This window comes from Sorex fumeus, unplaced genomic scaffold, assembly GCF_029834395.1.
Source record: "Sorex fumeus unplaced genomic scaffold, SorFum_2.1 ptg000097l, whole genome shotgun sequence".
Classification (NCBI taxonomy): Eukaryota; Metazoa; Chordata; class Mammalia; order Eulipotyphla; family Soricidae; genus Sorex; species Sorex fumeus.
This window is the reverse complement of record NW_026606154.1, coordinates 2,437,061-2,462,370: the sequence shown is the minus strand read 5'-3', so window position 1 is coordinate 2,462,370 and position 25,310 is coordinate 2,437,061. Positions and strand designations below refer to the sequence as shown.

The window sequence follows — 25,310 nt, the reverse complement described above, 5'->3', positions numbered from 1 at the left end:
TCACATCTCTACCTAACACCTTGTACAAAAGTAAGATCAAAATGGACTAAAGACCTCAACGTCAGACCAGAATCCATAAGGTTCATTGAAGACAAGGTTGGCAAAACCCTCCACGACATTGAAGCTAATGGTATCTTCAAAGATGACACACCACTGGCCAAGCAAGTGAAAACAGAGATAGACAAATAGGACGATCTTCAACTAGGAAGCTTCTGCACCTCAAAAGAAACAGTGACCAAAAGACAGTCTACAGAATGGGAAAGGATATTTGCCCAATACACATCCAACAAAGGATTGATATCAAGGATATACAAAGTACTGGTTGAACTCCACAAGAAGAAAACATCCAACCCCATCAAAAAATGGGGCGATGAGATGAACAGAAACTTTCTAAAAGAAGAAATCCGAATGGCTAAAAGGCACATGAGAAAATGCTCTACATCATTAATCATCAGGGAGATGCAGATCAAAACAACGAGATATCACCTCACACCACAGAGACTGACCAACATCCAAAAGAACAAAAGCAACCGGTGTTGGCGTGGATGTGGCAAGAAAGGGACCCTCCTTCACTGCTGGTGGGAATGCCAAGTGGTTCAGCCCTTTTGGAAAACAGTATGGACCATTCTCAAAAAATTAGAAATTGAGCTCCCATTTGAACCAGCAATACCACTTTTTTGCCAGAGAGGCAAAAAAGTACAGTTGAAATGACATCTGCACTTCTATGTTCATTGCTGCACTGTTCACGGTAGCCAAAATCTGGAAAAAAACCCGAGTGCCTGAGAACAGATGACCGGTTAAAGAAAGTTTGGTACATCTATACAATGGAGTACTATGCAGCTGTTAGAAAAGATGAAATCATGAAATTTACATACATATTTTGTTTTGTTTATACACATCTATGCATTTTGGGGTGAATTGATGTAAATGGTATTATTTTATAAATTTTAAATTCAGTTGTTGGTAGCAGGTACCCACATACACACATAAATAATATCACACTTATCTTTAAAAATTCCTTGTGCTGTCCCATGTCTTTCTGATCTCTCTAAACTGATCTCAGATATTTGTCAAAAGCAACTTGACTTATTGCTTTTGCTTGTATTTCTCTTCTCCTGAATGTTTCCCACTTTAAATTGTGACCTTTTCATCCTCAAGTTCCAATTCAAACTTCACAGTGGTATTCTCTAACTGCTGCATTTAAGGTAGTTTCAGTGTTTCCTTTCAGTGTTTCCTTTCTTTGTTTCTTTTCATCCATCCCTACCTTGTTAGTACTCAACACCATCTTGATTTTTTTCCTAGTTATTCTCAGTCTTTACCTAAACAGAATTATAGAGGATGAAAATAGGCTTTGTCTGTTTTATTTATTACCAACTACCCAGTGTTTATTAGCATGTTTTTAATATAGCGATTATTAATTTAAATAGATCTGAATGAAATAATGTATTTGATTTTAACAAGAAAAAACACTCAAGACATACCTTTCCCAAAAAATCCCAACAAAATCTTCCTGGAGTCCTTCAACTGTAAGTGATTATTCTCTGGTGTGAGTCTTTCTAAAAATGTATCCCTGCTAATGTAATTAGAATCCCTTCTCTGTGATTATCATAGTCCTCATTGTATATGCATATATATATTTTTGTATATATACAACTTTGCTACAGAATTGGTGAAACAAAGATAGCGATTTATTCACTTTTTTATTCTCCATTTATTTTTATCTAAGAGAGTATTTTACATTTGAATCTTTAAAAATGGAAATATATACACTTTTTTGGATGAGTAGTTGGAAGACTTCAAATCTGGTCCTAAAAATTATAGTCATTAATTCTGTAACTATTGAAAAGTACCTCATTTTAGAAGGGCTTTTTTCAAAATGAAAGAATTGGACTAGATTGGAAATTCTTAAACAATTTTTTTCTATTTGAAGGACACTGTCTTTGCTGTACCTATATCCCTTAGGATCTCCTTATCACTTTCATGAAATCAAATCCCAGAGTACATTTATTTCCAGCAGCTAGAATCTCCCTTCTTTCATTGTAAGATTTACCTTCAGAGTTCTTAGAAGTTTTACCTGTTATGAAAGTTCAGTTACAACCCTGCACCCTGCACCCATATACTTCCATCCTCACTTCCACATCCCCACTTCAGGAGACTGTGAGCCAGTGATTGAAGACATAAGGGTCTGGATGTCCCAGATTCGTAGGCCACTGGATGTCCCGTTCTCTGAATGAGGTTTACTCCTTGGTGTCCAAGCTCCCTCTGAAAATCGAACCATTAGCTCCCAGCAGGGCCTGGCCCAGTTTGCTACTTAACCTTTGCTTAGCTTTCCTTCACTCCCACTCTTATCCCAAATTCACAAAATTGTTTTTCTTGGAACTCTTCCCAATGCCTTCCTTTTTGATGAATCCCCATCTCAGAACCACTTCTGTGAAGCCCATCTTGAGACCTGTGACAGTAGGTCAGAGATTCCTTTGAGAGTGTGCTAGCTAATAAACAATTTTCCAGGGGAAAAGAAACAGTGTTATTCACAAAAATATATTTATATCTACAGATTTTAGTTTAAGAATCCCTTCAGTAAAAATCCCCAAAGGGTAAATACCTTGCTTTTAAACTCACTACTCCTTCAATCTTCACAAATTTTAATTGATAAGTCTTGTACACCAGTCATCATTGTGATGATGTAGCATAAACAAAACCAACCCACACCTTGCTTCTTTGTAGTTTACAAGTGGAGGAAATGATCAGATACTGCATGAGATAACGAGCAAGTGATGAGGTGATATAGCAATAAGTTATATAGTAAGCTCTGTGTCCTGGGAGACCTCTTAGAGGGTGAGGTATTGAAGCTGTTTGGCAACAGAGGTAAAGGAAATAGCCAGTGTCATGTGAGCCCCTTAAGTTCTGAACAAGATTGGCTTTTTTTAGAGTGTGAAAGGGTCCTAGGAGTCTAAAATATATAGTATGGAATATGGTATGAGGTGAAGTTGAAAGAACGTAAAGCACTATGGATGCTTGGAGGGCACTGCAGTTAGGGAGCTCAGATTATAAGATAAAATTGCAAGAATGGGAATTAGGGCTAGTCTTTACTGAAACACTCCACTGCTAAATCCTTTAATATGGGATTTGTACTCTAAGTGTACTTTAGTCAGATTCATTGCTATAAACCCTTTACATTTCTTTTCTTTGCTTAGCATTGTCAGCTGACTGAAAGTTCATTGGTCCCTGGTTCCTCTTTTTAAGTCTATGCACATGAGAGAAATGATAGAATGAGTTATTGGGTGATCTAAAAGCCATCCCTGAATGAGCCTAACTCCATCAATTATGAAAATTTGCCTGGAGAGTTACACTTAGAAAGTGACTCATTCCTGACTTGTAAAACAGGGTGGTGAGTGGAAAAGCCTGAGCTCACACAGCCTCTCAAGACACTGCTGCTACTCTTGTTCATTTGGGGATAGACAGAGATTTGTCCTGATGACCCTTTTAGTGTTGATTTCCTGTGGATTTTCTTTGAAAGAAACAAAGATGTTAAGAATTTATGCTATTCAGCCTCAAAAATAGTAGAAAGTTTTATAAAAGCACAGTAGATTTTATCAGAATATCAAATTCAAGCAAATACAAAATCCACACTAGGACTTTGGATTAGTTTTTTCAGTTCTTTTATGGGCACCATCATGGTTATTCTACAATTCATGCCCCTAACAGGAAAGGAATCTTTTTGACAAAGCGAGCTTGATAAGACAGCTGGAGTTTCTTGGAGAAATATTGACCAGAGTAATTACTGTATTTCTGACAGCAGCTGTAAAGTTTCTGTTGCTAGGATAAGACTTAACCCCTTCACTAACTGAATCCTAAGGAAATGATGGTTATATTTTGCTTATATAAACATCAGGGTATTACTCTTAAAAATGTGAACCATTAATTATACCAATAGCCAAATTATATCTTCTTTGATATCTCAGGTTCAAAAACTTTGCACAAATACTTGTATAAAATGAATTAGAAAAATCCTTTTTAATCAGTCTGCTTCCTCCATTCTGTTTTCCTGAATTATATGTACCCTAACGTTTAGTAAACAATAAAACATAGACTGCTTTTGAATGTGAATAATCTGGAAACTATACAGAGGCAATATAGAATAAAATGTGGGCCAGAACAATAGTATAGTAGATAGGGCATTTGCCTTACACATAGTGGCCTGTGTTTGATTCCCAGAACCCTAGATGTTCCCCTGAGCCTGGGGAGTAAGCTAGGAGTAAGTCCTGAGCGGCACCTGTATACTCCCCCGCCCAAAATGATACTTTTTCTAACCCCACATTGCCAAAATGTATCTAAAATTTATATCCCCTAAATTTTTTCTAAAGTACCACAGTTCATTATTTTAAAACAACCAGTTCCCAAGTTTTTGCTTAGTAGCTATTTACAAGATGGTTTGGAAAAATAACAATCAGAGTAAGTAATAAATTCAGTCATCATAATGATCAGAAGTTTATTATTTGGTGCCCAGTTGCTATGCAGAACGATTTTGAATAATATTCACATAAATGATGTGCACACAAGCTTTCAGAATTTTGAGAATGTCAAGCTGTGAGAATAAAATGCTATTTTGATTATAGTAGAAGTATTCATGGTAACTACCATGAATGGTAGTAGAGGGTTAAAAAGTGTAAGAATAAAAAACTTTTACTGCTCAAACACTACTTCCCAAAAACTTTACATTTACTCCTCTCTCTACTGCCCAGTGGATAAAGTTTTGAGAACCACTAATTTACAAGCAGGAACTCAGATGCACATAAATCTCTAATGAGTAGCACTGTAGCACTGTCCTCCCGTTGTTCATCAGTTTGCTCGAGCAGGCACCAGTAAAGTCTCACAACAAATTGTGAGACTTGTTGTTATTGTTTTTGGCATATCAAATACGTCATGTGTAGCTTGCCAGGCTTTGCCGTGCGGGTGAGATACTCTCAAGAGCTTGCCAGACTCTCTGAGAGGGACGGAGGAATCGAACCTGGGTCAGCCGGATGCAAGGCAAATGCCCTACCCACTGTGCTATCGCTCCAGCCCCTCTAATGAGTAAGGTAAAGGTAAAGGTAAAGGCCCTCCCGTTGATCGTCGATTTGCTCGAGCGGGCCCAGTAACGTCTCCATTGGAGACTTTGTTGTTACTGTGTCTGGCATATCGAATACTCTCGGTAGCTTGCCGGGCTCTCCGAGAGGGGCAGAGGAATCGAACTCGGGTCGGCCATGTTGGCTGCGTGCAAGGCAGACGCCCTACCCGCTGTGCTATCGCTCCAGCCCTCTAATGAGTAATTAGACCAAATTCAAATGCAAAACTTTAAGTCATGCCCTGTAATAAATACATCAAGGAACACTTTAGGAAAAGCTGGATGGAAAATAAGTATAGCACGTTTAAATCTTAGTTCAAACATTCAACTCTCAAAAAATATCCATTTATTCCTTATAAATCATTTTCAGAAGATCCACAATTGTTTTAATTCCAACTTGGAACTGTTGATACAAAAGTTCTGAATTCATTTCAGTATGGGATGGAAGCAGCTTCCCTCCCCTGGTAGCCAGTATTTTTTAGTTTATGTTCCAAGTTTTGGGTGTTTGCATTTCTGGCAAGGTTGGTACTTCCATTGCTAGAGTTCCAGCACCTTTGATGTATCACACAGTCAAGTCATCTCCTTGGGCTTGTGACCTCCTCAGGACTCCATCTCCATCTCACGTGGGGATTCTTCTCACTGCCATTTCTCAAAGAGCCATACTGTCTTCTCTTCCCCAAAGATCCAGCACAATTCTTCTCAGTGACATAGCTGTCAGGAAAACAAAAATTAAACCAGCATTTTTCTTTTAAACAACCTTTCTTTGGCTCCAAACCATAAATCTTTCCTGAGATGAGGAGACGAACAAGGTCATGCTATCCTGAAATAGGGAGTTGGGGGATGTACCTTGAGAGAAAGAAAGCAAATTAATTTTTTTATGTCATAGTGAATCCCTCTGTCACATAAACATTGAATAAATAGGAAAGTGATCACAACACTCATTCCAGCTCATTTTATCAAACTAGATTTCATTAGCATATGTGCCTATGTCACTCCTGCCCTTAGCAATTGAACACTAATAAATACACACCTCACAGACTGGAAAGAGCGTACAGGGATTAAGGTGCTTGCCACACCAACCTACCAACATTAATTCAAATCCTTGCCGCCACATCCTTATGCTCCAGCACTGCCAGGGTTCATTCCTGAGCACTGAGACAGTAATAGCTCCTGAGCATCTCCTATGTAGCCCCCCAAATTACAGAATGCATTTTAACATGATTCTCAGGTCATTTGGATGCATGTGAAAGTTTGTGAGCTACCAGCGTAAAGGGCAAAAAGCACATAGTGTGTTCAGAAAACAGTAAATTGATGATTGGGCTAAAACTTGGGACTTGTACTGGAGGAAAAATTTGACAGGTCTAGAAATTATTGAGCATTCAGGCCGACCAGTCATCAAAGGTATTTTCAAGGATTCGAGGCCATTGTAGTCAAAGGAGTCCTGGAAAATTTAAGTACTGGAGAATGTCAATCAAGAGATAGTTTAGGAATATTTTTCTAGAAACAGTGGAGGGAATGGGACCGTTTTTGAAAAAACATGATAATGGTGCAATTCAAGTCTGTCATGCACTTTCACAAATACAGAGACTTTTCAAGCCGCTAGGTGACTATTAAATATACTAACATTTTATGAGGCAAAGACATTTCTATTAATGACATGAAAAGGTAATTTTAGCTCTTGGTGTCACTGGGTCCTGCAAAGAGAGTATAAACTAGAATCCTTGGAATAAGAAAAATGGAATCTTTATAGTAAGTTAGAAACTAACAACAATGGCTAGGAAATGTAGGGCAAACTGGGCCCTGGGAACACATCTATGCAGCTTTCTTAACCCTCAGGCATCTACTTTCTTTGACCTTCCCTTTGGCGATTTCACCACCTACTTGAATTCTTAGCTGCGGGAGGGCAGGTGCAGAGGGGAGCAGAGAAATTGTCATCCTTTTCAAACAGCCTCTAGGTCAGTGGTTGCAAACATCACTGCACATTACAGTCATCCAGGGAACTTTGAACAGCACAGCTGCCTAGTCCCTGGTCCAACAAATTACCATTTTATTAGTAACAAAATCAACCAGTAATGGCTGGACTCAGGTAAATGCCATCAAACTGAAAGTCACAAGTATAAAAGGAAATATTCTTCTGGTTCAATGTTTAGAATATGATAGTTATCATTTATTTACTTCATAGTATATCTCAAACAGAGGCCTGAGTTTACTATATATTCTTTATTAACCTTTTTTTCTCTCAGAGAGCTTTTTGTCAGGTAAGATTTTTTCCCCCATGATCTGCAGTTTAGGAAGTAGTAAACTGAGGCTCAAGAATAAGAGTGCTGTTGCTAACGTCTGGAAACTGAGCCAAGATTCAATCTAAGAGTGAAAGACTCAGAAACTGACCTTCAGTCCAAATTACAAATTTATGAGAACCATTTATGGATAAATTTATTCTTCCTACCTGAACCCAAGGCAGTTGAATACAAACTGTTAATATATAATTTATATATTGTTTATATATACACATATATGTGCACATTTATGAAAAATATTTAATCCTTCAAACTTTTGAGTATATATCCACTTGAGTATATACCAACAGATTTCTTCTGAAAAATCAGATAGTAGCTTGATTGTGGAACTGTTGTATATATCATACAGTTTTTTTCCGCTAGCAACCTTTACTATTTTTCATTGTAATTGACATCTTATAATTTAACAATGATGTGTCTTGGTGGGGCTGGAGCGATAGTACAGAAGGTAGGGCGTTTGCCTTGTGTGCAGCCGACCCGGGTTCGATTCTTTCACCCCTCTCAGAGAGCCCAGCAAGCTACTGAGAGTATCTCACCTGCACGACAAAGCTGGCGAGCTACCAGTGACATATTCGATATGCCAAAAACAGTAAGAACAAGTCTCACAATTTGTTGTGAGACGTTACTGGTGCCCGCTCGAACAAATCAATTAACAACAGAGTACAGTGCTACAGTGCTATCATGAAAAATGTGACCCATAATTGTTTGTAAATGCTCAGACTTTCTTCAGACCAGTGGGTTATTGCTAAATGCTATCAGTAGAGTGTTGGACTTTACGTACTGCAGGTGTTTAGTTAATTGCCTTTTAGATTAGTAAATCAAGTGAATTCATGGGGATTTTGTAAAAGAAGCCTCAGACATCTGATAAAACCGCTCTAGCCACCAAAAATATATAGAGTAGTACATTATAAATAGCCATCGTCAGGAGTTTGACCTTATATGGTTTGGATTAGTCTGCCAAATAGGGACTGTTCTCTGTATTTTTGAGAATCTGAATAATTCACATTATTTTAGTCACGCTAATTCTTCAGTTTTCTTGTTGAATTGGAGAGACTTCATACTAGCTGCTCTTCCCACTTGACTTTCCTTTCCTTCCCTTCCCTCCTTTCATCCCATTCCCGTCACCACTATAAATCTAAGTAACACCCTCAAATTCTAATCTTTTTTTTTCATTTTTATAATTTTATTTATTGTATCACCATGAGAGCAGTTACAAAGCTTTCAGGTCTAAGTCTAGGTCATACAATGAAACACCCGTACCTTCACCAGTGCCCATTCTCCACCCCCAAAAACCCCATTCAAATGTTAATGCTGTATTTTCACATAGCATATGTTGATTTCTCAAAACCTCCCCCCTATAATTGTTACTCACTATTTGCCTTTCTTTTCTTACAGAACTTCATTATAGTTTATTATGTATCTTATTCTCAGGCTAATTTGTTCAGTAATTACCATTAACATGTGCCCTCTTTACCAAGGGAATAATATCTTGTTTACCACTATATTTCTAGTGACTTAATACCTGTCCTCAATAAAACATCAAATGTTGTTTTTGCAAGTGTAAAGTGGCATATAATTTACAGTTGCAATTGATAAGGTTCTGGGAAAAGATCATTCCAAGCAGAGTGGCAAGAGAAATGCTCAGAAATAGGAACTTGCTTGGTACGTGTGTCCAGAGAAACGGGGAGAAGTGAAGTACAAAGAAGGTAGTCAAGGTCAGGTTTCACAAGTAATTCCAAGAGCTAACACAGAGTTCCTGTAATCTCCTGGGAGATTACATGGCAAAAAAATTTTACGAACCTAATACACCCTTCCCAGATATATAAGGTAACAGCACAAGTAAATGATTACAGTCATTATTTATGAAATTTCTTAGAATATTGTTTCATATTTAAGGGAAGGAAAATTGATGCCATACATTAAAAGTATCTAAGAACTGTCACCAGAAGCTCTTTACCACACCTTTCATGGCTTAATTTCTCACTTTGGATTAAGGTTTTTTAGTAGCCAAATCTTAGGTTTCTTTAGTAGTCAAGTCTTCTCAAAAGTCTTCTAAATGCATATCATTCTTCATTTAGAACCCTAATTATTAAACTATGCTATTAGAAGTATAGATTGGACTGGGGAAATAGCTCAAAAGATTGGAGAACATGCAATGCATGTTGGAGCCTTGGGTTCAGTCCTTAACACCACGTGGTCTCCTGAGCACGGCCAGGGGCAATCCCCAGACTTTGTGCCAGGAATAGTATCTGAGCACCACTGATGTGGTCCAAAACTAATTAAGCTAAAGAAGTAAAAAGAAAAGAAGAAATAAAAACTGAGAAGTTCAGATTATTGTTTAAAACAGCCTGTTTTGAAATTTTAGGGCTGGAGCTATAGCACAGCGGTAGGGCGTTTGCCTTGCACACAGCCAACATGGCCGACCCGAGTTCGATTCCTCCGCCCCTCTCGGAGAGCCCGGCAAGCTACTGAGAGTATCTCGCCCGCACGACAGAGCCTGGCAAGCTATCCGTGATGTATTTGATATGCCAAACACAGTAACAACAAAGTCTCCAATGGAGATGTTACTGGGCCTGCTCGAGCAAATCGATGAACAACGGGAAGGCCTTTACCTTTACCTTACCTTTGAAATTTTAATATTTGTCAGGAAGTCTTATTGTTCTCTTACGTATTGTCCTCTCATTTTTCCAATCTCAAGACCAATTTAGTGGTTTACATATTTAAATTCCATCTGGCGAAGTATAATATATATCTTTTTTTTTCAAAGAAACTACACGATCACGACCATCCTGTTATTCGTCGATTGCCTCGAGCAGGCCCCAGTAATGTCTCCTTCGTCCTAGCCCCGAGATTTTTTATAAAGTGCCATATTAAAGGTTCTTCCAGTGTTAGGAGAATGAGACCCATCATTGTTACTGATATTTGGCACATTGGGTACTTCACGGAGAGTTTGCCAGACTCTGCCGTGTGGGCAGGTTACATTAGGAAGCCTGCCATTTTGTCTGAAGTAAGAATGAGATAATAAGGTGTCGCGTGGCCACGAATGAGCTCCGGGAACTGGGTTTTATAGTCTCTGGGTCTTGGCTGCTGATGGGATTACAGGGCACCAGGGGCCAGTTGGTGGGTGTGACCCCTGCCTACTGGAATTTGGAGGATCTGGGTGGAGGATGCTCAGCCCCGATCCGAGCAGGCTTGGGGATCTTAATCCCGGGACCTGCATGCCTTTGTTCCTCTGCCGGTACCTTCGTGCATGTGGAGAGTGGTCTCAGCATGGTGGTGGCTAGTTCTGGAGGTCTTTGGCTGCCAGAGCCCTGGTCGGGGCGGGGAGGGAAACTCAACCCACTCCCCTCCAAGGGGCCCTGGTGAGGATAGCCAGGCACAGGGGCAGGAGTCTCTGCGCTGTTCTCAAAGAAACTAAATGTTAAATATATTACAAATGGAAGCTTTCATATCCATATACTCTGGCTCCTTGCTTTTAAAAATCAATTTATGTACACGATCACACATGTACACGTATCCTTTGGAACTTCTGTAAACTCTCAGGACTCTGTATAAGTTTAGCGTGAAACCACTCTATAATGCTTATTTCGCTAAGACGTTTGTTATGTCTGTGGAGAGTTTTAATTGTGGTAACACATTAGGCTGTAGACTCAGAACAGAGCATGAGCTCCATAAATGCTGATTCCTTTTACTTAGTGCATACATTCTACTTGAAAACCATGCTCCTGTATGTTTCACATGTTGGTAGAGATACTGGGGTGATTAGGTTCTTGTCCCTTCGTTCATAGCCCAGCTGCTGTCTGAGAGATCAGATTCTCTTCCCAAATCCTTAATCTGATTGAACTCTGGCTAGAATAAATACTCATTTCTCTAACTACCATGGTAACTAATATCACCAGTATGTTCTTGACTTTGACAATAAATTTATTTACTTTTATCCTCACAATCTAATTCTTTATTGCTTGATTACCTGTCCCTTTGAATCCTTAATTTGGGTCTTGCTCAGGGGATAAGATTACTATCTAGAGGCAGACTGTCATAATTTGGAATCTTGAGTATCCTTAATTGGTTGTGTGACCCTAATAAGTCCCTTCTTTTACAACTTTATGACCTTATATATCCCCACCCCAAATTAATGTGCCAATTAGATGAAGTAAAGCATATTGAAGCACTTAGCTCAGAAGTTAGTACAACATTGTACTCTCGCCGTAAGTTAATAGTGATGGCTTACAACAGACAGAGGAAAGAAGAAAGAAAAAAGAGAGAGAGATTTACTCATATTACAGACACAAACACTACTCAAAATGGAAATTTAGGAAATTTAGTTCTGGAAAGAATAAGGATTGTATCACCCGTTTACCAACTTGAATAAGAGAGTTAAATTCTGTAATTTAACATAAATGGCTAAAAACAGTTTGTCTGAGTTAAGTTCACATAATGTGATTTTCAAAACCTTATGAGGAAAAAAGCGTTCGCTAAATTTTTTTCTAAAAATATGAAATTCCTTATAGGAATCATATTAGCTACCCAGACTCCTCCACAATCTAAATCCTACTTATCATTTAAATTGAAAAATGGCTCTCTGTCTTCACTGCTTTGGCATATTTCCTTCTTCTTCAGTTTATATCAGTACTTGAATTTGTTCTATCCAAATGAGTCTGCACCTCATGGAAAGAATACAGAAATATATTCTGAGTTTTATGTCAGTGAGCTTTAACTCAAACCAAAAAAAAAAAAAAGAAGAAGAAGAAGCAAAAATACAAAACAGCCTGTGCCAATGCTTTGTTACTCTGTAGATTCTCAAAAGTAAAACTGTCTACTTTCAGCATTGTCATTCATCACATTGCCTAAGCAGAACTGCAGTCTCAGAGGAAGTGGAAAGGGAGAAGTGAGAAATGACATAAAATGGTTAGTTCCGCTCCACAGACACAGGATGTTAGCGTGCAGAGGGCCAAGTCAAGCATCTTAGTTGTGAATTTGTTTGTGAATGTGTCTGTTATTTGCACCAGGAGGGGAAATGAAGAGAACATGAAAACACATTTTAAGACTTGCATGTGATGGCCAAGAAATAAGCAGGTGATATTTTCTTGTTGCTGCTATTTCCTAACAGCTTTGTGGAATCTGCAGATGTCCCCCTCTTTATTTTCCATTCATACTTCTGCATGTGTTCCTGTTAATGCTGTTCCTGCTACTGAAAACAAAACAAACACAACATAGATACGATGAGTCAGAGGGTTTAATATCTCTCTTCATTAGGACCCTTCCGAAGTAAGACGGCTGAGCACTGTGGTTCAGAGTTTGTGTGTCAGCTTGGCGATTGGTGTTTGACTGAGCACACACTTCGCATGTGGGAAGCTGAGGTTCCTGGTGCTCTGTAGTCCCTGCAGGGAGTGACTCCTCAACAAAGAGCAGGGAGGAGCTGCCAGGTGTGACCAAAAAAAAATCAGAGCAAAAAAGTTTCTGGAAAAATCTGGAGGTAAATTGGTAGTGAAATTCACTCTGCCTCTTCTCACACTGCACTCTAGGAAAATTACTTCACCTCTACTTTGTCTCCATTCTCTCATCAAATTTTAAAAATGCTAAAGATGGTATTTTTCATTATGGGCTTCTTTGTGGGTTAGTTACTTCTGCAACCACAACACAGACTTGTGCCAGGTCTCTAGGTATTTCTCACATTTATCGAATTTATCTAATTTTCCTGGCTGTGTCTCAGTAAAACTATTTGTCCTGCTTGTGACCAGTTCTGATCAATATGGATTTGTCGGTCATCCATCCTTAGCCAACCTCTGATTAGAAGAGGGTTTTAGATCTGATCTTTCTGAATCATCCATTTGACAGTTTGATTTCATACAGGGAATAACCTAAGAGGATGAGGCAGTAAGTTGCTTCCACTCCCCCCAAATGTCATCCAGCTAGTATTTTTTAAACTATTGCCATTCTTGTATAACGCATAGTATAATTTTTTTTTCTTTTTGGGTTACACCCGGCGATGCTCGGGTCTTACTCCTGGCTCTGCACTCAGGAATCATTCCTGGTGGTGCTCAGGGGACCATATGGGATGCTGGGAATCAAACCTGGGTCGTCCGCATACAAGGCAAACGCCTTCCCCACTGTGCTATCACTCCAGCCCCACTCACAGTATCATTTTAACCTGCTGAGTTCCAATAATAATATCTTATTTTCTAGAAATAAAAGATTTCCCCTAGAATGCATCTTGCACTTTCTGATGGTTTTAGGTCCATTCCTCCAAAGTAGAAAGATTCATGGGCAAGTGAGAAGAAAGTAAGGGAAATTAGACAAGGAAGGTGGGTGTGGGTGTGAAACAAACAAGACAAACAAGGGATATTGCACACAAAATCCATTCAGAGAATGTTTGAGCCTGAGTCTACTAGGGAATTTGGAAGTGTGAGCTGGTTAAGAATTGTCCTATTGCCTACCAGACAATCTCTGGTGAATGGGCGCTCTGTGAGGCTTCCAGGTCTCTAGGTATTTCTCACAGATTCAGAGTGAACCCAGTAGTCTAAGGATGGAATATTGGAATACTCCCTAGCAAACATGTAGGTACTGATAATTTAAATCATTCCAAAATGATTCAAAGGAGGAAGAGAAGAGTAGGGGGTAAGATGCGAAAGCAATCTGAGGGAACCTGGGCAAAACACTGGCATTATGTTTGGAATTAATAACAAAAGAAAATAAATTGACTCATTTGAGGATATCACTGTATCACCGTATCACCGTATCACTGTCATCCTGTTGTTCATCGATTTGCTCAAGCGGGCATTAGTAACATCTCCATTCCTCCAGCCCTGAGATTTTAGCAGCCTCTCCTTACTCATCTTTCCCAACGCTGCCGTATTTGAGGTTCTTTTGGATTCAGAGGAATGAGACTTGTTATTATTACTGTTTTTGGCATATCGAATATGCCACGGATAGCTTGCCAGGCTCCGCTATGGTTTGAGGATATATAGACCAGAATTCATACTGCAGTCTTATAGTTACCAGAAGTCTTGTTTTATCTATAAAAATTCAAATGATATTTGTATTTTCCCTTCCTAATTTAGTGATAATTTGATGAAAGGATGTTTATACATTTAAAATTACCTTGTTATCCTCAAAATATAATTTAACTGATGCTTTGTTGTTTGGCTTATCCTTACCATATGCATTTCTTTTTCTTATTTTTTTAAGTTTATTATAGTTTAGGTAGTTACAATAGTTGATAGTTTATGATATTGATACATCATGAGTATCTGTTTTATTAAACAGGTTATATATACAGTCAATTCTTAAGAGCTTTGCCTGTCTGATTTTAGAAATATATAGCCAATAAGATATCTTCCCCAAGATAACTTTATGATAAGATTAAAATCATCTGTGAGATCTCTTCCAAATACTCTCCTGTCTCTTTAAATATGCAGATGACAGAAAAGACTTCCAGAGCTAGTGCCCTTCACATGAGTGTTTTTTTAGTTTATTATTATTTATTTAATGTTTTGTTTTATTTATCATTATTTTAATGTATTATTTTATTTATCACACTCATATTTTGCTGTGTTTATTTTATGGTAGAAGTCTCACTTTTTTTCTAGAAGTGTCATTAAAGTGTCATATTTTCCTGTGGTCCTTCAGTCCATGACTCAGCTTCTTTATTCACATGAGATACTTGCCTAAACTTGAAATCCTTATTTTGATGTCATGGATTTCTGTGTTGATCAACTGTCCTGGCTCTGGCTCTGCTTTCGCCCAACAAGGATTGGCCAACGCTGAATCTTATTCTAAGCTCCCCTCTTCCCACTACTAACAGCAATACCATCTCACCCATTTTTGAAGACTCACTTTAAAAACTAGTTTCTAGGGCTATTGCCCACATTGTTTGTGTCAAATCCATCTGCCACCTGATCAGCTGTTTTATCAACATTTCTTTAAGCCTACTCACCCCTATTTAAAATAAATTTAAAAGAAAGGTGATATCACTACCTTTGGTAGGATTCTACTAATACTGGCCATCAACAGTATGTAATCCTCAAGATAAAAAACTGATGACTTTGGCACCTGAAGTCTTACTCCTATAAGTTAAAATAACAAATAACAATAGTGAAATATTGATGGCATCTTGAACCAAACTGATAAATCTCTTTTCATGTCATATCACAAATCAAGGAGTCCGCATGTCCTCTTCTGGATACAGTACATGTTGGAGCATACGAATTCAAAAATTATTCTTTGTTTCTTGTTGATGCATTTTTGGCTTCAACAGTTAAAGCTCTTCTTAACTCCTCTAAAATAAATTCCATTTAATTCAGTGAGCGTTGGTGGATTTCAGGTTGTGCTTTTGCCTGAAAAGGACTTACTTTATCTTACAAACAACAGCTGCCCTCTGCACCAACGCATACATCTTAGTAGAAATGCTACTCATAACTTTAATCACTAACTTTAACCTGAAACAGAATTCATCTTCTCCAAAACTAGGGAACAGAACATGTCTTTATGTCACTTCTATTATGAGAAAATTATTCTAAAACAAATGGAATGAAGCAGTGGTTATCAGCACCTACTCACTCTTTAGGTTTCCAATTAAAGAACATCTTCACTCTGACTAGTTCTTCTCAATTTCTCTTCCTTTTTGGAAAAGAAGCTTATCTTAATCACAAAGTCTTTGACACTTGCAGGATATTGTGAAAAGGAGATAATATTAGAACTTACCTCATAGTATTTTGTGAAAATTAAATGAGGTGTAGAGAGGTTAGAGTATAAGATTCAGGAAAGGTCATTCAGTATCAGCAATGACTTATGTGTCAGGGTTAAGTACCAAATAAATATATATTTAAATTATGGGAGTCTCTTAAACAGAGCTCCGGAAGTACAGGGGTCACTTCGTAGCAAAATTCAGCCACACTGAATGGTCCAAGGCTAGCTTCTGGCAATGCAGTGCTACTCAGACCAATCATTGCTGGGTGCCTCCAGAGCCACACCCAGTGGTGCTCTGGTGCATATGTGATAGTGGCTGTGCACACCTCTGACAATAAGCTGTTCCTGGCCCCTGAAGGTATACTTTTATTAAGGAAAGTCATAAGTAAAAATGTAGGGACTTTTTCTGTGATTTTTAACATGAGAAGCATTTGTTTTAAATTCTGAGACAATGAAAAGTTGCTGTGGAACCCATTCAAAAGTCTGTATATTCAATAAATATTGAGACTTTGACTTACAAATAAATGTGAGGCTAATGCAATTATTTGATATTAATGTTATGATATTTTTTACTAATGGGTGTCATTGAGGATATTCTATCTCTGGTCACTCTTGTTCATAATTGTATTAAGTTTTCCCTACTGATTCCTACCTGTACTTATTTTTGTTTATTCAGTCACAGCAGAACTATTTTTGAACAGTTTTCAGGGTGATGTTTCACACAGGATATTCTGAGGTGTTAAAATTTGAACTTATTTTCCTTTCTTGAAACTTCTGGAGTCCATAACTGATGTTCTGATTCGTTCCTCCTTATCAGGTAGTTGCAGGAGCACTCACGTTAAGTAGATACTGTGAGTTTGAGTTCTTCTTCTATCCATATCCCGGGCCATATGTAACAATTTATTAATAAAAAATGTAGTTAAGGCCAGAGAGGAATTAATTCTCTTATCTTGCATCCCATCAACCTGGTTCAAATCTCCAGTATCACATCTCATCCCCTGAGCACTGCCAGGCATCACTGCCGAGCACAGATCCAGGAATAATCCCTGGGCACAGCCAGGTGTGACAAAAACAGATCCAGGAATAATCCCTAAGCACAGGCAGGTGTAACCCAAACATCCCACCTTCAGACCCCCTCCAAAATATAGTGAGTAATAACACCTCGTCTCCCAAAAGTAGATTTCTGCAACTTTTATCTATTCAACATCCATTCCTTCTCTGTCTGGAAATACAAATGGTCATTCTTAAGGCAGCCATTCCCCAGCTGTAGTCCACATGGTTGAGATATGGTATACCCCAATTCACGGAAGACGGTGTCCCACTCAATGTCTTATCATCCAGTTTTGCTGAGTTGGTTATGACTAATCTTCTCAAGGTTGCTAAACTCGAGCAGCTGATGGTTGTCTTTGGAAGAAAGCCTGACTGAGACTAAAGCCAGCTTGCACAGAACACAGTAGTTTAAGCCTCTGATATCATCTGTACCCAAAGCTGAGCCTACACCCCGGACCTTTCAGCAACATGACCTCTGATACTTTAGATAGCTTGAATTTGCTCTTTTTTTAATCCAGAGCATCAATGAAACACCTCCAAAAATAATATAAAGAGTTGCTGATATTTATCACGAGTGGACAAGCTTATAAACTATATTTAACTGTGAATAATTACTAATAATTTCAGCACAATTCATCAATTACTGAGTAAATATGCTGATCACAGGGAATGATTTAAATACAAGGTGAAAAGCCCTTTGTAGAATTAGCAAATGGAGATATTTCTAAATGGGGGTTAAAAAAAAACAAGCAAAAAAGCAATGATCAGCTCTGAAATGTAGAAGCACAGAAGTAGGAGAAGCTAACTGTCACTGTGCGTGGAGAGAGCTGGAGCTTTTGACCATCTTCCTATACTCCAGTTGTCTAACTTTTGAAGGCCCACTGATACATCATAGCATATTAAAATGTATCTTTGTATATGAGATTTCAACTACTTCATAATAAACATAGCAAAACACTTTATATACATTTAATCAAACACTAATAAATCTTAGCATTGGAGATTGCTATTTCAGTTTAGAGCTAAGGCTTGTCTTTTTTTTTTCATCATTCCCACATTTATCCTAGGGCAAGGCCCCAGAAGACTTTTAAATTCTAAGCTCTCTAACTCAGGCAGCTGGTGAATGAAGAGTTTGGGTGGAGATGCTTCAAGAAAAGCCTCAGTGGAATCAACTCATTCAGGAAAGGCCTTCATTCTGGAAAACTTAATTTTATATATTGCATTCCTTATTTTTGACTAACGGTGGTCATCCATATGAAACAATTGTGAGAAACATTTAGAGAAATTATTTAAAATGCTCTGATCTACAATGCTATAACTGGTAGGATTTTATGGGCACAGCATATCAATATTATACCCTTCTCCAGAGTGTTCATTCCCCCCCACCCCAGTTTCCTCCCCCAACTAAGATCAATTCTAAAGACTAGTTCTTTAGAACACCATCTGTTGCCTTGGGCATTTGTTATATTCTTGTTATGTCTCTTTATATCACACACATAAGAGAGAGATCACTCTGTATGTCTCTCCCCGTTTGTCTGACTTTACTGGGCATGATACTCTCCAGTTCCATTTATGTGACTTTATATTGCATGATTTGCTTTTTCTTTTGGCAGAGTAGTATTTCATATGTGTGTGTGCTTATACTTATAAAATCATAGTTTGTATATTATACCATAGTTTATACCCAGTCATTTGTTCTTGGACATTTGTATTATTTTTTATTTATTTTTTTTATTATCATTTTTTTATTTCGAATACCTATCCCTTCACCAGTGCCCATTTCCCACCACCACAGATCCCAGTATCCCTCCCTCCCCCCATTCCCCTCATCCCACTCTGCCTCTGTGGCAGGGCATTCCCCAAATAATACATTTGTATTATTTTCATATTTTGATTTTTGTGAATTGTGCTACAGTAATGTTGTGGCACAGATGTCTTTTCTGAATAGAGTTTTAGGGCCCTTCAGGTAGCTATCAAGAAGCGGAATTGCTGGGTCTTTTGGAGCCATCTTTTGTCTGGACTGAGATTGTATTTCTGTTACCTTAATTTATTAGGTGAAGTAACAGAAATGTAGAGTATATGTTCTTTAGGGATTTGTTTTTTAAGTCACATGCCTACCAAAAAGGTTCTGAATATATAAACATATTCTTCTGAACTGTGTAATGTTTTAAAATTTGTTTTGTTGTTGTTTTGGGGCCACACCCAGCAGTGCTCAGGGGTTACTTTTGGCTCTGCACTCAGGAATTATTCCTCCCATACTAGGGGAATTCTATGGGATGCTGGGGACTGAACCCAAGTTGGCCACTTGTAAAACAAGTGCCCTACCACTGTACTATCCTGCCCCGAAAACTGTGATCTTGTAGCTATTTAATTTCTGCTTGTTTCTCATACAGGTAAAGGGGATAATAATAATAATAATAATAATAATAATAATAATAATAATTACATATGCATATTAAAAGAATCCAAATATGTTGCTGTTTATAAAATATTTGGTGGGGCGAGTGGGTGAAGGACCATGGGACAGTGGAGGGAAAGGAACACCTGAGTATGTGGTATGATGCTGAACTAGTTCATACATGAAATACTACTGATAGCTTGTAAACCACAATGCCCCCCCCCAAAAAATAATTTGGAGTAGCAAATGACACATTATTACTGCGTTACGGTTAGTTTATTCTGTTATATTCAATGAAAATAAAAGATGCATTTTCTTCCCATATGTTATTTCTGGTTTTCTCCCTACTCTTCAGTGATCCTGTACTATATTTTTTATAGGTTTCTATACTACTTTAAAAGACCCTAATCAGTATTCAAAACGATGCTGTCCATTGTTCGTTTTTAAAAGAATTATAACTATAAATGCTTAAATCATTTGATAAAGCAGGTCACCCATACTGCATGAGAACTTTCTCCCAGATCCTTCTTCTCCCACAGCAGGAGCTTCGGTACGATGACAGGTACCTGTTGGACCAGGCACCATGCTTGCTTTTCAACAGATGAAGGGATGTGATAGAACAACCACATAGCCCACCTGCCTCATCTAAATTTTGTTGGTTTCTATGGAGAGAATCAAAACAGAATTACTTAGATTTTTAAGAAGGTTTTTTATTTTTATTTCTTTTTTGTCATGAGCATGGTCTCCCTATTCAAAACATAAGAACTGTTAGAAGGATTTAATACAGTTGAGTGATTCTTCCTCATTAGAATGTGCTCTTTCTCTGGCTTTCATCACTGCAAAGTAGCTTTCTTCCTACCCCTTGGGCCAGTCTTAATTAGACCCTTCTGAAACCGGTAATTGACCTTTACCAGATTTCCTTGTATATTCTTGAGTCTTCTCACTTTGTTCATTCTCACTTAATTTGTTTACACCCTCAGAGTTATCAAGCACATTTATTCAAAAGCATATGAAGTAGGTATCTACTATGGGCACTAGATACTGGAATATAGTCCTGAGAAAACCAGAAAAAAATTCTTTTAATGTGCCTTTCATGCAGGAAAATGGAAACATGATGGGTAAAATATAATATCATGAATAGTAATATGTTCTTTAAAAGTTAAAGCAGAAAAGTTAAATAAAAACTTAAGATGAAAGCAGGTGTTAGAATGGAACATGTTTTTTTTTTAATTTTTATTAGTGAGACACCATAAGATACAGTTGTAGACTTACAAATTTTTTTGTGCTTGGGTTTCAATTATACAATGAACAAATACCCATCCCTCCACCAGTGCCCATTTCCCACCACCACGGATCCCAGTATCCCTCTCCCCCTCCATCCCCTTGATCCCCCCTCCCCCCCCCCCTCCACCTCTGTGGCAGGGCATTCCCTTTTTTTCCCTCTATCCTCTTGGGTGTTGTGGTTTGCAAAAGAGGCATTGGGTGGCAATCATGTTTGGTCTATAGTCTAGTTTCAGCATGCTTCTCCCTTCCTGGGAGGATCCTCCCAACACCCTTTATTTGGTGTGGAACATGGTTTTTGTTGACTTGTTTGTTTTTTTAAGCAGTGGGTCTTACTCCCAGAAGTGCCTGGGAGTATTGGGGGTAACCAGGGAGTTCATTGGGTGTATATACCAAGAAACTAGTACAGTTTGGATGCCGGACAGAGTGTATCTCTGACCCAAAATGATTGTATCACTTCTACCACCATTAATGAGTTGCTCAAACGTGAAATGTAAAACCTATCCTTGAACCCTTCTTCGTGTTTCTCATATCTAATAGGTCATGGAGTTTAACTATTACTATTCTAAATCAGACCAGGGCCACCCTTCCCCTAGATTCCTACAGTAACTGTGTGCCCTACAGCCTTTACTGCCATTCTTGTGCGAAAGTCCCTGTAATCCCTGTTCTTCCGCTGATCAGTGACCCCCACGAACCTCTGTCCAGCTTTCCAATAACAGCATGTATCATCTTTAGCTTGTCTTCTAGCGTCACTGTTCCTCCTTTGTTCTTCATTTATGCCATCTCATCAAGATGTTCTCATATCACATTTTATCCTTCTGGAACTTTCTTCCCTTACCTTTTCATCAGGATAACCGATCTTTCAAATCTCAGTTGAAGCCACTTCATACAAAAAGTTTTACTTAAATCCTCAAGCTATGTTATTTCCTTCAAATATACAGTTGAAGGTTTCCAATTTCCCCACTTCCCAGTACATGCTACGTGTGCTTTTACTTCTAAAACAAGTTCTTTGCTGACATTGAAGTGTAAACTCTGAGGGCATAAGGATTACGTCTGCGCTTCACATCATCGGAGTGCCTGTCAAATAATGTTTGACACAGAGTAAGTGCTAGTATATACTTACTGGATTTAAGTATGGAAGATACTATCGCAGAGGCTAACAACAGATGAACATGCAGGTTTTCCCCTGGCATTTGGATGCTTTTTATTCAGAAATAATTATGAAGTTTATCTTGTAAGAGTACTTACATTTTACATTCTCATTTTACTGCAGGGATCATAGCGCTCTCCAGCAGGGCCTTCCCTCTGCACATTATTGTTCCAATTTTCATTTTCTGGGCAGCATTATCAGCAAAGTCTTCCAGAGAGGTGACTTAGGTTGAATACGCTGTGTAATGGAGATACATTACAGGCACAAGTTGGTCTCTTAGTTTGCAAACAGTAGGAATATCTCTTTAATTATATTAGTTACTGTTATTGGTAGGATTCACTTCTGACATGTCATGACATAAAAATGGATATTCTTGCCATTTCTCATGTAGATTACTGCTTTTATCTTTATGCCTTTCTTAATATTACCTCAATTCCCTTGAAATATCTGTTCCCATCTTCTAGAGAAATTTATGATAATTTCATCAAATGTATGCCAGCTCGATATTTAGAGAGAGGAATAATATTGCCTTCCTGACCATTCATTAGAGCGTCATCATTAAAATGGTAATAATTATTAATCACATGTCAAACATTGCACATTTGTTTACAGATTAACAAATATGTAGAGAAGTTACTGTTACCATTTTTATTTTTAGAGAGAGTGAAGCTTAGAGAGGTTAAAAGACCTATCCAAACCACAAAGTTACTAAGTAGTCAAACTGGGATTTGGCTCCAAGGTTGGGCGCCAGTTCCTTTGAAATCCTCCCTGTACTATGCTGTTGTTTTAGTTCTTGAGTTTTAAATTATTTTTATTTGTATTCCTCTTCCTTCTCCCCCTTAGTTTTTCTGTATACAGTAGAGCTTCAATGAATATGTGTTTAACCACTCTTGCTTAGTATTACTAATACTTCCTATTGTCATTATTACTAAGTGGATGAGAGTATTTGTGCTTTTGTTTTGTTGGAAGCTAAGTGAGCAGGTAGTGCAAAAGATCCCACCTGAGTATCTGGTCAGCAAGAAAACTGCTTTCAGGTATTTGGCAGAGGAAGAGTTTTAGGGGTGTGGTGACTAAGGGTGGGGAGAACTGGGCTGGGCTTCCTCTGGGCTCAGTGCTGGGAAGTCGCTCCCTGCTGTGCTCAGGAGACTGGAATATCCCAGCGAAACCCCTGTGCAAGGCAAGGGTCCTAAACCCCTCCATTTTCTCCCCTGTCCTCAAAAACCCCTTTTCTAGGGTTTTGCTAGCCGGTTACTTGGCTGTAAAGAGCTCTTAAGAAACGAAATCTCTGGGTGGAAAGCTAATACTAATCTAAACTTTGTTTTCCCTTCAGTATAGTTACGTGGCTTGTTTAGGAGCGAAGAGGGAAACATCAGCGATTTTGCTCGCCATCGTTCTGTACTTTGATTCCTGTACCCCTAGTCCCGTGAAATCCCAAACGAGACCGTGACACCCTCTCTGTCTTCGCCGCTGCCGGGTCCCCTCTTGTCTTTCTGCCCGATCCCGCAGCCGTTGGGAGCCTCCCTCGCTCGCGCCGCCTCACCTGTCTAACCCAGAAACTCCCCGCTCCGCTCGGAGGAGGCTCCCGGCTCGCTCTGCTGCCCGCTTCCCCCGCCCTGGAACTGGGGGTGATGCCCAGAGCCCCCGCCGCCCCCACACCCCGGAGTCGCCCCCTCCTCCTCCTCCTCCCCAAGCCACCCCGGGATGACCCTCGGGCAGGCGGGGCAGGAGGTAAATGGGTCAAGACCGCAGCCCAGACCCGACCCGGAGGAGTCCGGCTGCCAGCGCGCCCGCGGCGCCTCGCGGGGTCCCCCTTCTCGCCCCGCGCCCCCTCGCCGGGCCCGCTGTGGAACGCGGGAGCGGGGCGCGTCCGGCGCGTGGCCGGGGCCGCTGCGGGGAGTCCTGCCCTGGGGCCTCCCGCGGTCTCCCGGGTGACCTTGGGCCAGTCCCTGGGTTTCCGATCGCCCCCGGCCTGGGGGGCCGAGTTCCGACCCCCGGGGGTGGGGAGAGCCGGCGACTGCCGCCCTCCCCGCGCGCAGTGGGCGCCCAATTTCAAACAATGGTCGGGAGCAGCTACGGGACGAAGTTGGGGACGCTTCGGCGTGCGGGGAGGCACAGCTCAGCCCCGGCTTGCCCCGCACCTGCGCCCCCCGCGCCCCGCACGTCCTCCGCCAGGGGCTGGGGGACGATCCCCGCGAGGAGCGCGGCGCCCCCCGCCCGCGCCCTCTCCGCCCCCTGCCGCCGACGCGGAGGGACGAGGACGCGGAGGCCGGCGCGGGGACGCGGGGAAACGCGGTGGCCGCAGCCCCCGCCACTCCTCGGCTCGGGGCCCCTTCCTCCTCCTCCTGGCGGCCTGCGGGGGACCGCTCGGGCGCGGCGAACTGCAGCCCTGGGCGCCGGGCGGGAGGGGGCGAGGGAAGGAGGGGCGTGGGGGCGCGCGCCGGGCCCCCCGCGGCAGCCCGGCCCCGCGCCTGCCTCCCGCTCCCCCGGCCCCGCTCCACGCCGCGCCCTCCTCGCTAGCGATTGCCCGAAGCCCCGAGGGACGGCGCTGCCTGCCACCCCTCCCCACCTCCTGCTATAAATAGTCGGGACTCTCGGGTCAGGCACGTCACACAGCCACGAGCCGGGACCCCAAGGTTTTCTTCGCTGGGAATAGGGGGCAACGGGGGAGGAGGAGGAAAGAGCGAAGGAGTAGTGAAGAAGAGCCCGCGCCCCTGAGCTCGGAAAAGACCAGGCATTTTTTTATTTTATCTTTCTTCCTTAAAAAAAATAATAACCGTGCCTTTCTATTCTCCGAAACCGCCCCCCCACCCCCGCCCCATACAACGGTTTGCTCAGCCCTCCTTCCATTGGTTTCCTTCTCCCTCCCCTCTGGCTCCTCGTCCCCTCCCCCCCCCACCCCCTCTCCCAGCACCCCAGGCTCGCCCCAGGCAGGGGATGATGTTTGCCCAGGAAATAAAGTTCCAACTCCGCTCCTCCCTGGTGGGTCACCCGGACCGAAGTGGGCGCCCAGGCACCCCACTCCAGCCATCCCCTAAATTCTTAATCGGGCTTTGACATCTTTAAGAGGAAGCACACATTCGGGCGCGCGCGCGAGGGCGCACACACACACACACACACACACACACACACACACACCACGCGCACACAACGCACACGCACGCAAAGGCACGCACACCCCACAACCTGCGAGGTGCAAAACTGCCTCCTGCAACTACCAAAACTTACCAGCCGCTCTTGTTTTTCTCTTAAAGACAAGACAACAAAGGTTTTACTCTAGATGCTCCTGTGTGGGTGACCTTTCTGTGTTATTGGAATATATATATACATGCATAGCTCATATAT

The 25,310-nt window shown here is 40.6% G+C and overlaps 1 long non-coding RNA gene across 1 annotated transcript; it reads right to left on the bottom strand.

The window, feature by feature from the left end:
• Nucleotides 1-5,535: 5,535 nt before the first annotated feature.
• Nucleotides 5,536-25,300, bottom strand: LOC130041060 (uncharacterized). The gene is made up of 3 exons (XR_008795048.1): nucleotides 25,194-25,300; nucleotides 22,067-22,205; nucleotides 5,536-5,815 (listed from the first exon to the last, which is right to left on the bottom strand). It is a non-coding gene; the product is annotated as an uncharacterized LOC130041060 (long non-coding RNA).
• Between the last annotated feature and the right edge of the window lie 10 nt (nucleotides 25,301-25,310).